The sequence below is a fragment of the Aedes albopictus genome, chromosome 2, assembly GCF_035046485.1.
Source record: "Aedes albopictus strain Foshan chromosome 2, AalbF5, whole genome shotgun sequence".
In the NCBI taxonomy this organism is placed as follows: domain Eukaryota; kingdom Metazoa; phylum Arthropoda; class Insecta; order Diptera; family Culicidae; genus Aedes; species Aedes albopictus.
The window spans coordinates 447,844,830-447,858,641 of NC_085137.1; the positions used below are offsets into that span (position 1 = coordinate 447,844,830).

Genomic DNA, 13,812 nt, shown 5'->3' on the forward strand with positions numbered 1-13,812 from the left:
CGGAGGACGCTGAAGTGGAACACGGCGCTCAATAATCCGACGAACTTCATTGCTGAACAATTCCACCATGTCATCCAGGTCACGTTCCGAGTCCAAATTAACTGATTTATTAGTGAGCAGACTAATATCTTCGAAAGAGCTCCTAGGTTATTATTCTATTGAACTGTATTGGGAGCATTTACTTACTGTTCTTCGGTATTAAGCAGAACGATGGTGGTTTATTGAGTCATTAGCTTTGGTGATATTCTCCTCTGGTTGCACCTTGGTCTTGTTGGCGATCTGAATCTGGCAGTCGGATTTTTTTTTTCTTTCTATATTAACGAGATATTTAGCCCTTCTTCATGTCGGGACCCACGCTTTACTTCCCTTCCGATGGAAGAACTCACATTTTGCGAGTTTGTCGGGAGTGGGATTCGATCCCAGGTTCTCGGCGTGATAGCCACTTGCCTTAACCATCACACCAGATCCGCTCCACAGTCGGCAATGTTTTCTAGCTATTGTTTTTTTTTTTTTCATAATATTAGTCGAACACACAAGTTAAAATTGAAATTCGAACTAAGTTTCGAGTTTTTACTTGCTTTTTGACATGAAAATTTTGTTGTGGGGGGGGGGGTTGTTTATCAAGCTACTTAATTTATAGGGGGGGGGTATCCAAATTTGTGACCAAAATGCTATGATGGGGAGGGGGGTATTAAAAATCGCTCAAAAAAGCTACGTCATTTATGGACGCCCCCAAGGTGGCTGATGAACGTGATACTGATTCTGATTCTGATACTGATTCTGGTGAAACGGATTTGTTGACGTCTAACGCAACCAACCAGCACTTACATGATGCGCGTAAAATTGAGTCCAATTTGTGATTCAGTCTTGAAAACGTTAACGTGTTTTGATGATTCCGTCTCGAGGAATTTTCAGAACGGTTGTTGAGCCTGGTCCGCCGCATAACACCTTCCAGGGCGATGTTGATGAGTAGGAAGGCAAGTTCATTAGCTTGTCGCAGTCTAGACTCGAATGAACTGGGCAGTTCACTTGAAATCGATGAACCGGTGGTGCATTGGATCGTGATATTCCCGGCGTTTCTGGAGGATTTGACGTACAGTGAAGATCTGGTCCGTTGTCGAGCGGCCGTCAATGAAGCCGGCTTGATAACTTCCTACAAACTGATTTGTTGGCGCACTTTGTAGGCGGCATTTCAAATGGTTATCGCTTTGAAGTTCTCACACCCAAATGGTCGCCTTTCTTGTGGATGGGGCAGAGTACCCCTTCCTTCCACTTCTTCGGTAGATGTTCCGTTTTCCAGTTTCTGACTTTCAACCGGTGCAGGCAGGTGGCTAACTGAATCCTGTTTTCTATCAAATTTAAGTCTCATCTTTCAATTACTGCTGGATATGAAAATTTGCTTTGAAGTATGCACAATAAATTACAAACAAACGACTCATTTGACTCACATTTCTTTCCCACAATTGCACTCAGTCAGTAAGGGGAAGCAATCAAATAACACTAAAAAGCCGTAACCTGCCAATGTACGAAAAAAAAACCTGCTACCATTCCGAACGTAAATCTCAACCATAACGTTTCTAAAGTTGTAACCCGCCTTCCAACAGACCAGAAAAAAACAACGCCATTATAAAACTATTCCTTTTCATTTGCCGTTGCCCTGTCATATAAAAGTTTATCTTGCCTTCATCCGCGTTCCAGGGCAAATACGATCCGAACACAATTTTGCATCTCGTTAGTTGTTTTTAACTAGCGACTTCAGCTTTAATTTCAAGCATCTATTTTCGTTCGTTGCAGTTTTTGTACGGAAAAAAGTCCCCATAAGCTATGACAAATGACAACATTTTCCTAATGGGGGTCGGTTTTTCTGTTTCTGCTCCAATTCCCCAAATAAAGTATCCGATCTTCCACCTTTAGTAGCGCAACCATTCTGATTTGAGTTTTGCTGTATTCTTGCAGGTGTTTGAGTTTCGAAAATCAAGACGGTTTTGTGACCTGCACCACCACGGTGGAGTGTACAGTTTAGAGAAGACACTAACCTCACTAACTCACAGATTCATGACACAGAACGATGATGAACAATGTCAAAAGAGGGTCCAACTACTACTGCCACTACTGCTAGAGCATGCTGCCGACGGTAAGTGTTTACCCGAACTAGACGTGGCTAGAACTTCCTGCACCTCTTCCCACCACCACCACCAGAGCAAACCTTAACCGGTGATGGAGTGTTTTGTGTGTAGTATCCGGTCGTTTTAGCGCTATCTAGGGTATCGCGCCACTTGGGCGGTGGCTTCTATATTCGACTGTTTTCCACTATAACTCAGTCAATTTTGGACCAATTGACTTGAAATGTTGTACACGGGTAGATACTATACCTATCTCATCACATTCCAAAAGTTGTGTCAATTGCTTCAAATTTGACTGAGTTATAGTGGAAAACAGACGAATATAGAAGCCACCGCCCAAGTGGCGCGATTCCCTAGCTGCCTAGCCTAACTTTACTGCAGTCTATTTTCATCCTATTCCGTGCACCGTTGCTGACACAGATTCTCACAATAAATCTTTCTGGCTTTGGCCGTTAAAATACACACACATTCCGGTCTGAACAATAGTGCACTTATGTTGCTACGCTCTTCCAGCCCTTACCGCATGCTCTCGCAGTAGTAGTGTGTCTTTCCCTCTTACTCTAAAGCTATTAGAAATGGTGTATTTTACCAGAATCAAATTTATTAAACGATCTTATTAAATGTTAAAACCAACGGAATCAAAAATTCATAATTGATCAAATCAAAAATATATAATTTTTTAGCATCGTAGAGTACTATCGACTAAGGAGTCTCTTGGCTTCGTGGCCGTACGGCTAGTCAAGGTATTTACATATTCTAAGGTAGTCTTAGATGTCAAAACTGGCTGAGCGACCATTATTTTTTCACCGTGAGAAATTCTGAAAACAAACACCCCACTCCCCCCCCCCCCCCCCCGACCCTCGGCAAATTCCTTTGAAATTTGGCTTCCTCTGCTTTTCTCCACAAACTAAACGTCCTGCTTAACCTTCCATTATATAAAAACCTTGCGGCTAGTGTCACAAACAGTGGCGTAGCCACGGGGGGCTTTTAGGATTAACCAAAGAGCCAAAATTTCTGGAACAAATTTCCAGTATAAGCCGCTTTGTGGCGAAAAAATTTTTCAGCTGCGCCGCTATTTTCAACCTACGGCTCAAATTGACTGTATATATTTACGAAATGTCAGTGCCGAATAAAAAAAAGCCATTATTGAACATCAAAAACCCCTCCCAGAGCAAATTTCTGGCTACGCTAGTGGTCACAAAGCATTTAGTCTCATTGTGCTGAGGTTCGATTCCCACCGCAGCTGTCAGGAAAACTTGCAAATACCTCAAGGTTACAGAAGAAATCTGAGGGTTTTGGAGAATTCTTCTGGAAGTTCCTTCGAAAGATCGACCGTTAAATTCGTTTGGGAACTCTTCGAAATTTTTCAAAAACTCCTTCGGAATTTTCTTCGGATGTGGCTCTAATGGTACTTCCAGAAGAACTTTGAGGATTTTTTTTTGTAAATCTCTTTGGGAATTGTTGGAAAGACTCCCTGGGTATTTTTATGAAAGTTTGCGGGATAATTCTATAAGAAGTCCCTCCGACAATTTCTTCGGAAGCTTCATCTATCTTCCAGCATTTCATCGGAACTCCTCTCAGAGTAGTTCCAAAAACTCTGCCCTGAATACCATCGGAAATCTCTCCTGTAGTCTTATGGAATTTTCGCCAGTTCCTCCAAGATTCCCTCCGTAAACCCTGCCCTGAATTTCAGATATTCCGAGTAGAATCTGGGTAGTGAAACTCTAGAAATTCCTCTCAAAATAGGAACATCCAAGAATTCTCCCCAGAGTACTTTGCGGAGGCCCTCACGTAGAGCATATCCATGAATTTGGAGCACCAGAAATTTTCTCTAAAAATCTCCGGTGCAGCTCTAGAATTTTGATCTTCAAGCTCCTGGAAGATCTCTAGGAGTGAATTGCTTTAACAATTCTTCTGGGATTTCTACAGGAACTTGTCTTGAAACTCTCAAACATATCCCATAAGGGAACTATCTGCAATTTCTCTAAAGTTAAAAAAAAAACTTCAGATGTTGTTTTACAAATGCATCATCATATTTCTCCACACGATTATAAAGAAGTCCTAAGAAGAATTCTTGGATAGGTCATTAAAAATTACTTGAAGGAACCCACCCAATGGAAAATGACAGATGATTCAAAAAAAACTATCCGTGTTCACTAAGTAATTACAATTAAACGAGAATTCTGAAAAGCTCCTTGAGAAGTTTCTCAAAATTTGCCTCATGAACAACAAAATACACACTCAAAACAGATTTGCGGGCTCGGCAAAAACGCGCACAGCCGTCTGCTCAGTAAAACTATCAGCTGATATCCCAGCAAAAAGTGACATTTGTTAGCTGACTCTCAGCAAAACGATTGCCGAAGCTCAGCAATGAACTGTCAAAATTGCTGAGATCTCAGCAAAATTGTTGTTTGCTGATTACTCGGCTGTGCAAATCTCGGCAAAAGAATGGAAAAACGCTGATATCCCGGCAATCTGAATTAAGTGTGTACATTATGGAAAATCTCTTTAGAATATCTGTTGAAGAAGTACTGAACAAAACTGAAACATCTGGAAGCATTCCCATTAACACAAACATCTGAAAGAATATTTGTAAGATCTCTTAAAAAAAACTAGAGTAACTTGAAAAAAAAAACTCATAGAAATTTCTGGAAAAATCCTACTGAAACTCCTAGGGGACTTTCAAGCGAACAAAAAAGGAATTTCTGGAAGAATTCCCAAAGGTACTCCTTCCTAGACAAACATCAAGTAAAACTCTCGTATTAAACCCTGAAATCCTGGAAGAATCCCCAAGAGAACTCTTGGAAAAATCTCTACATGAATTCTCGAAAAAAAAAACTTAAAATATCTCAATTATGAACGTTAATCCTGGAGGCATTCGTAATATTCCTGGACACAGGATGATTTCTAAAAATCTTGAAACTTGATTTTGGACTTATAAATAAATATTATAAATTTGTCAATTTCTTGATTTTTGTTTTGCTTTGGCTGACCAAGCCATGTGGGAAATTACACTGTTGAAGTCGTTGGGAGTCGTGAGTTCAAGTCTCACCGGAGTACGTGGATTTCTTTTCATAATTCAAACCTCAATTTGTTCATCGAGCACATGTTCTGTTGTGCACATGGATGTAAAAGCATTTTCAACATTATAAACCTGGTTTCAAAATAAAGTCCCAAAAATCTGATAAAATCATTGTGGCTCACAAAAATAAAATCTGAAAACCAATTATTTTTTCAAAGTTTATTATTTTAATTCCCAGATAAACTTCTGGTAAATTTCTTAGAATATCTTGGAAAAACACCAGGAGGAAAGGGATTCCCGCAAGAGTTCTCGCCCAGCCAACCCACGATTGCATTTGATGTTGAATACCATGCTAAAATGGAGGCGATACGTTTACACTTTACACGCGGTTAAATGGAAGCATGTGCGCACATGGGCTCCCCTTCAGCATCCTATTAAACATCATATCCAACTTCGTGTAGACTGAACGGAGAGGAACTCATGGAGAAACATGTGAAAGAGCTACTAAGGAAGAACTGCTAAAAAAACTCCTGGTGGAAGCCCAGAGAAAATTCTAAAAGAAAGATCTCTTGGGGCATTTATGAAATTTTTGGAAGAACTCATGGAGGAATTTTCATCTGGAATTTTGAAAAAAAAAAATCCCATGGCATCTCTTGTGAAGAGCTCTCGTAAAAATTACTAAAAACCTCCGGAGTAATCCCTGCAATAATTCTCGAATAAAAACCTGAGGAAAATGACAGTGAAACTTCTGTAGGATTTTTTATAAATTTTTAATAATAAATCTATCAAAATAGTTGAAGAAGGAACTGTTTGAGAAATTCTCAGAAAACTTCTGTTAAAATTGTAATAAATGTCTGAAACTATTTGTGGAGACACGTAAAAGAACCCCTCCAAAAACTCCTGAAAGTATTCCTAAGGGAACTCTTGTAGGGATCTCCTGTAGGGTGCCTGGTAAAATTTCCAGAAGAACTTCTGCTAATCCGAGGGACACTAGGAAAATTCTGGGAAGCATCTCTAAAAGAACGGAATCCCGGAAAGAATTACCACTCTTATACCGAGACAAATTCCCAGTGGAATGCTTCCTTCCATGGGAAACCCTTGGAATAATTTCCCGAGGAACTACAAAACTAAAGAATGACCTACTTAGAATACGTAGAAGAACTTTTGAAAAAATTCCAAGATGCAGTCGAGAAAGAATTCCTCCAGGAACTTCGAAAAGACTCCTGAAGCAACTCATGTAGCATTTCCGGTGGGCCTCTTAGAAGAATTTCCAGAGTACGCTTTGTGGTATTGATAAAGGAACTCCAGGAGCTATAAAAAATAACTGAATACGTGGAGGAGTTACTGGAAGAACTGCTTAAAAAGAAATTATAGTTGCTGCAGTTCTTTACAGATATACTTTTGAAAAAAAAACACAGACAAACTCTTGGAAGAAAGGTTTTGGATCTTCAAAACTTTCCTTAGAAATCCCCAAGTCTCTCTTACATTTTTTCAATACCTTTCTGAATGTTTTTTGACATTTTCAAAACCTCTTTGAGAAAAAAAAAAGATTTTTCGGAAGCTTTTTACATTTTATATCGTTTTTTGGTTCTTTTTTCGAAATTGAGTTTAGTTGTAAAATAAGAGTTTCTTGATTATTTACACTAGTTGACAAAATAAAACGAAAGTCGTGAACTTCTGTCAACGACCAAAATTGTTGGCGCACAATTTAGCGCTGATTTCGAAACCGTGCTTAAATTTTTTTAAGTAGAACAGTTTTTTTAGTTTTAGCTCAATATTGGGTTTTACAACTTTTTAAAATATGGAATTTACTATTTAGGAATTTCAAAATTCAAATATCTTGCGTTTGTTCAACCAGTTTTAAATATTTTTCCATAAACTAAAAGCTGAATATAATACCATTCGATCATCTGAATGCAGGTTTTGCGTCAGATTGATGAAATTCCAAGATATTGGCAAGTTTTAGGGACGATCTCCTCAAATTTTAGCAAAATTTCCAAAAATATATGTTGAAATGTATATTTTTTTTTCAGTAAAAAAACAATTTAAAAATTCTTTCTCAAAATTTAATTGACATATCATATGTAAGCGAGTTGCAGTACAAAATTCAGCTCAATCGAAGCATTGATTACGAAGAATGAGATGTGTGAAGTAAGCGACTTTGCTTAAAAATAGAACAAAAATCCATTTTAAATCATCAACCTTGTATGGAAAGTCGAAAAAACTTCCGCTCTACTGTAATTTTTTTCCTTCGCGTTTTCGAACTCAGGGCATGATTCTACACCAAAAGTGATCACCAGCTTACCGAGTTCAAAAATGCTGTAAACTAGTGTTAACAATGATTCTACTATGGAAACTACTAGGTTCAAATAAAATTCTAAAAACTATAGCATCATGTTCATCTAGCGCAATTTGTATAAAATAATCAAAAATCTTTTTTTTTTTGCATTATTATTTTTAGGTTTGTTTTATTGGTAAATTTTAACTAATACTAATGCTTCATGCACTTCAAAAACCGATACTGCAACAACGATGAAAATCATAGTTTCAAACAAAACAAAACAATTTCTTAAAATCTCTTAAATTTTCTAAAAAAATGTCGGTAAAACATCTCTTTCGGAAATGTGGAACTGATCTGGTGTGGTGGTTAAAGCACGCGTCTATCACGCGGGTGACCTTGGATCGAATCCCACTCCCGACAAACTCGCAAAATGTGAGTTCCTCCTTCGGAAGGGAAACACAGCGTTGATCTCGACTACCGTCTTACCCCTCTGGTTCGACACGTTTTAATACGACACTTTTTAATTCGTACCCCGCTTATACGACACATGTCGAATTAAAAAGTGTTCACATGTCACAGCGATGTACACTGTAAATGCAAAACAGTTTGATATTGCGCTTATACTCGCACCCGCAGAAACTCCTCTTGCAGCCGCAAATTTCGGAAGTTCTGAGTTGGTGCTATTCAACACCCAAACCGCCTGGAGACCAACCGGAATGAACTGAGGATGGTAACAATCGTAGAAAGAACGAGTTTTTCCTTCGCGCCACCGCAATATTTGATAAAATTATATTTCATAACAAATCCGGAAATCAAAACAAAAACAAAAATAGAGTTGCCAAATTTCAATGAGCATGGTGGTGTAGGGTGACCAGTTTGTCGAATTAAAAGTTTACCCCGGTTATACGACAACAGTCGGTGTCGTATTAGCGGGGTAATACGGTAGCATAGGGCTGAAAATCTCGTTAATACAGAAAAAATAATCTCTAAGAAACCCTTTATCTCTCTCAAAAACTTAAAAACTTACTCCTTTTTACTATATTTATTACTTAGGATTTTGTTTCAAAAAAGAGTAGAAGCATTAGTGTGTACACCTGATGCAACCTGAATCGGCATAAATTTATATTTTACTATACTGCCGCCACTCGCATAACAGTTCCATGCTTGTTGGATTTCCTATTCATATGGGACTGTTTTGCGAGTGGGGGTAGCATAGACTGAACTCGAAAAAAGTGGGACACATAAAATAATGTATAACTTTTGATTGCGTGCACAAAAATAGTGTTTTTTTTTCCAGGAACTGTACAATATGTGTAGCTAATACCCGAGAGAGAGGAGACATCTGGCTTTGATTGCAAGCTGCTTAATGTCAAAGAGGACCTGTCACCGCGAACCGAGCTGTCAAATGCACATTGATTTTTTTCTTTGTAAGAGTGACTTTCAGCTAGAGGCTACACATTGATTATATGAAGCGGTTAAATATCCAAACAATTTTATTAAAACTTCGCTTCGTTTGCTGTAATTAAAAAAAAATTGATCAGTTTTCCTCAACCAGCACAATGAATCCATCAATTTAACGTGCTCTGTCTCAGTATATGAAAAATACTTTTGATCAATATAACATTTTTAAATCATTGTACAGTGCACGAAATTGAGAAAATAAATAAAAAGAAAACGTGTGAACAAAGTAGCTGCCTCCTCTCGCTCAGGATATACCACAAAATTTCATCAAAATCGGTTCCCAAGCAGCACCTGCAACATCATCCAAAATGTGGTTTTCTATGCTTTGGTCTAAAAGAGTTGCAATAAAAGCGCACGCAACTTCCATCTTGTCAGTTGAGTTGCATTTAAACTCCGAATATCGTTAAGTTGCGGCTTTGTTTCATAGGAATTATAAATAACATCGTATTTAACATCGACTTATGGAGGCAGAGCTTACATATTCCTCACAAGTGGCAATACAGTCAGCTTGCATTAAATGTGCTATGTAACACACATGAAACATCTTAATCTGGTTTGTTTGTTCAGATTAGGTTCCGAATGTGTTGTGGAAAACTTGCGCGTCTTTTCATTTTGACAGCTTTCTAACTTGTGGCAAAGACGGTACAATGAAGTAACGCGTAACTTCAGTAGCTTTTATGGTGCATTGAGCAGCGAATCTTCCACAGAGCTTCAGGTGTAGTGTGTAAGGTGAGTGGTTAATACTCCTGGTGTCCATGGTTCGAGTCTGAATATATATATTTTTTTTTTCATTTTTTTATCATTCCCCCTAGCTCAAGTTGCTCAACGATTTAAAATTTGCGCTTTTTGCGTTTCAGACTATGAAAATATTAAATGAAAATAACAGTGACAGACCGCACAAACTTAGACAAAATACCGGCGCAAATTACGAATCAATCAGTGTGGCCAGCACCGTAAGGTGTCGAACTGTACAAAATACGGGAGAATTCATTTAAAATAAAACAAAATTAATGAAAAAATTTTGGCGACACTTCAAGTAACGAACTTTGTAGTTCTTGTTGAGTAAATATATGGAGAATGATTTTAAACTAATAGATACATTTACTGCGTTTTTCAAAAATAAAAAATAAAACATGGAACAAGCTCACCGATCATCAATCATTCACTCAAGCTCTCGTCAACCTATCACTAAAACTAATACGATCGTGCGACACTTCTTTTCGACACTCGTATGCACAGCAAAGAACAACACAATACTGAACACTAAACATCCGTGCATCTATTGTTTTGATTTTCACGCGAGACTACAGCAACCGCGATCGATTATGCTGCGACACTCACCCTTTACGGGAGCGATGTAAACACAGCAAAGAACAACACAATACTCTTTGAAACAAGAGATCCTTGGCAGACCCTCTAAAAACACCTTCGAGTTTTTTTTTTTTTTCTCAAAATTCAATTACCGTCAAGGCACCATTCACCGTGGATCTGAGAGGATTCGGGGCAAATAAGGGCTGTCATTTGACACCAGTATTATAAATATTGTTGGTGCCGCTTTTAATTGCCTTCATTATAGGTTAAAATTAAAGCAATATCCACAGAAGTAGAAATTTTTTCACAAAATTTGGTGATATAGTACAATTAGTAAAGGGTAGTGGGTCGCTTAATTCCGTGGTAGGTCACCATTCACCGTGGTAGTAGGGACCCATTCACCGTGTATGAGAAATTTTATTCTACTTTGTTTAACCGTTATGTGTCCGACAAATTTTTTGCTTTTTTCTCCACCGTGCTTTTGAAATGGGCGTTGGGTACCCGGGTACCCTGTCGGCCACATAAGGGTTAAAAATGATCAAAACAATCCAGCCAAGGGAATTTTCTTCGTTTAAATTCATTTCAAGTAATAACTTGCAAGATTTTATTAGAAAAACGAATGTTCAAATTTTCGATTTTTTTTTTCGAGATATATGGGACAATATGTGGCACGGTGAATGGAGACCATTGATTTTTAGGGTACCCATTTACCGTGCCTTTTTGTTTCAATTAAAAACTACGAGTAATCGTACTTTCTTGTTAAACTTACTTCGGTAATGCAAAATACATACCTGATATGTGAAATAAATTGTTTCTTGGTGGAATAAAAACGTTACTACATTTAGTTTATCGCTTAAATCACCTTAGCGCAGTTTTCGTTTTTTCACTATGAATGCAGTGAACGAGCAGAAACCCGCTTCATGTAAACACACTTTAGTGTCAAAATGATACTTTTAAATGTTTATAATGAGCATTTTGACATGGTAACAATACATTAGTGTTGTATTGATGAAATTGAGGGGAAATTGTCATATCATTCAAACGTAATATGGAAATAATGAAAAAAAAATGTTCACACGGTGAATGGCGCCTTTACGGTACCTCGCCTTTGAATTATTCAGATATTTTTAAGAAATTTCTCAAGATTCACTAGAAATCACCAGTTTTTGGTAATCTGCATAATCATTTCAGAAATGTTGCAAGAATTTTTTTGTCCAATAATTGCAAAATATTTCTTGCAGTTATTGGACAAAATGCTGTAAAATATCTACAGTTTTACCAGAATAATTTAAAACTATTTATAACATCGTTCAAATTATTTGTCTGGGGTATACTAGTCCTATTCAATGAAGTAGGTTGAACATGGCAATTGCAAGTGAATCAGACTTGAACAGATGCTTCATTTTTTGTTTCCTCATGGATTTCAATAGAAATTTTATCAAGCATTTCCCAGCAAATGTAAAATCAGCAAATTACTGAGAGGAAGGGATACTTTAAAATCAATATTTAATGCGGAAGCGACAGCACAGAATCTTGTTCCATTTCTTTCCATTCCTTCTCAGAGCACCCTAGTATAAAGTTCCGCATTCAAATCAGAAAGCAGAAATTATTTCCAACAATGTCACTTCTTGTTTGCATTTTCAAGTGCTTTCGCATTTTCACGCAGCTGGAAAATGCCAGCTCACGCCATCACTCTCGTATAGGGGCCTTAAGGTAATGCTGCTGGTCCGCTCGCTTTATGGAGTGTTTCCTGCATTATTGTGTGCACATTAGCATTCAGATTTCTGCTTGTTAAATTATGCACATGCAACTTCAGTAGCAATTCGTTCCATCCAGCCTGAACAAAGGTTGTTTCTCACGGTAGTGCGTTGATGGGCATGTACATGCGAGCTTTGTAGTCGTCAGAAATGTTTACAACTAACTTATGGACATTTCTTTTCAAGGTTTTCAAGGATACAGAAGAATTGCCCTAGACTGGTGGATAGCATGTATTTGAAGTCTCAATGTATGCACATTTAAAAAAAATCACTATGTCTTTCATGTTTTTGCGCTCTCATATTCATCCAAAAGCGTTTACGGCACAATTTGAAATATATTTAGTTTTAAACAGGATCTCAGAACCGTCATAAATCTACAATCGCTTATCTGTGGTTTATCGTGAGAACCTCTTTTTTTAATCTGCATAACCGAGATTTTTAGCTGTGGGCTAGTTCATCTCGGGACCCACGCTTTACTTCCTTTCCGAAGGAAGAACTCACATTTTGTGAGTATGCCGGGAGTGGGATTCGATCCCTGGTCCTCGGCGTGATAGTCAAGTATTCCAGCCACCACACCAGGTCCGCTCCAGAACCTCTTTTTATCAATTTGGCCTAAAAGGATCAATTCAAACAAAAGAACTGCAGCAGGCATAAAATGGCAATAAGGGAATCGAGTATTAAAGAAACTACTAAGATGATTGCAGGAAAAAAAAATCTTTTGAAATTATGCATCTCGATGTTTGAATAATATCGAGAGACGTTTCCCTCAACTGAAGCTCTTTATCAAAATTGAAATAAGTACGAAATCAGAAGTGCTTTCTGGCCTGAAACAAGTTAAAAATTGTATTCCATTGTGCCTTATCATTTTGCTCGTACCACTCCCTTGATGTAGAGAAGATACTTTTTTATCAAGTTACCCTGGTGAACCGAAGAGCTCCACATTATTTTCTCATATCTAGCCCAGACAATCAGCCAGCCAACTAGCAGTAACAGCACCAGAATAAATTTCTTCGCATCACTTTCGTTATTTCTAGCAGCATGACAAAGAAAATTCACTCAAAGTAGTTCCTTATTCTTCGGTATTTTCTTCCCCGCAGATTCACCAACTCCGGCCTTTCGAAGGATTGCTCGCCTCGCTCTAGAACTGAAAGTTTCCGGTAAGTCATGGCAACCCGTTGCCGTCTCGTTATTGAGCAAGAATGTGTGTCATTTCTTTCGGGTGCACTCGGCTGCACTCATGTGCTCCTTCTTGCTACTCTTAGCCATCATCGCTCAACAATTCAGCAGCCAATTTTCATACATGTGGAGAATGCAACAAGGCACAATGAAAACGAGCTTTTATCATCAACAGAAAATGGGCGAGATGGAACGTCAATTTGGAGTGATTTCAATTGAAAAATTGAATTCGATCAAGCAGATTGCAATTGCAGCGCCATACACATACGCAGTGTGAGCAGCAGTTCAATCATGCCAAATGAGTAGGGGAAAATCATTCAAAGTGTCACTTCGGTTTTTTGATATGTATCCTCTTATTACTAATCCAAAGTGCCTAATTAACTAAACAACTGAAAAACATCACAAAACATGATTTTCGTAGAAGAAGATTACCTTATGAAATGCACATACGACAATTCATTTGCTTTGCTTTGCTTTGCTTTGCTTTGCTTTGCTTTGCTTTGCTTTGCTTTGCTTTGCTTTGCTTTGCTTTGCTTTGCTTTGCTTTGCTTTGCTTTGCTTTGCTTTGCTTTGCTTTGCTTTGCTTTGCTTTGCTTTGCTTTGCTTTGCTTTGCTTTGCTTTGCTTTGCTTTGCTTTGCTTTGCTTTGCTTTGCTTTGCTTTGCTTTGCTTTGCTTTGCTT

The 13,812-nt window shown here is 38.1% G+C and overlaps 1 protein-coding gene across 3 annotated transcripts in view; it reads left to right on the forward strand.

The window, feature by feature from the left end:
- The window catches only part of LOC109419645 (diuretic hormone receptor), a 234,128-nt gene that overhangs the window by 157,035 nt on the left and 63,281 nt on the right, over positions 1-13,812 (forward strand). Inside the window, exons 10-11 of one of the 3 annotated variants that reach the window (XR_009998033.1) lie at positions 1,957-2,134; positions 13,053-13,112. The exons of 1 other annotated variant lie outside the window; for it this stretch is intronic. The gene's annotated coding sequence lies outside the window, so the exon portion shown is untranslated. The remainder of the gene's footprint in view (positions 1-1,956; positions 2,135-13,052; positions 13,113-13,812) is intronic. One more of the 3 variants, XR_009998034.1, reaches the window with a different exon arrangement.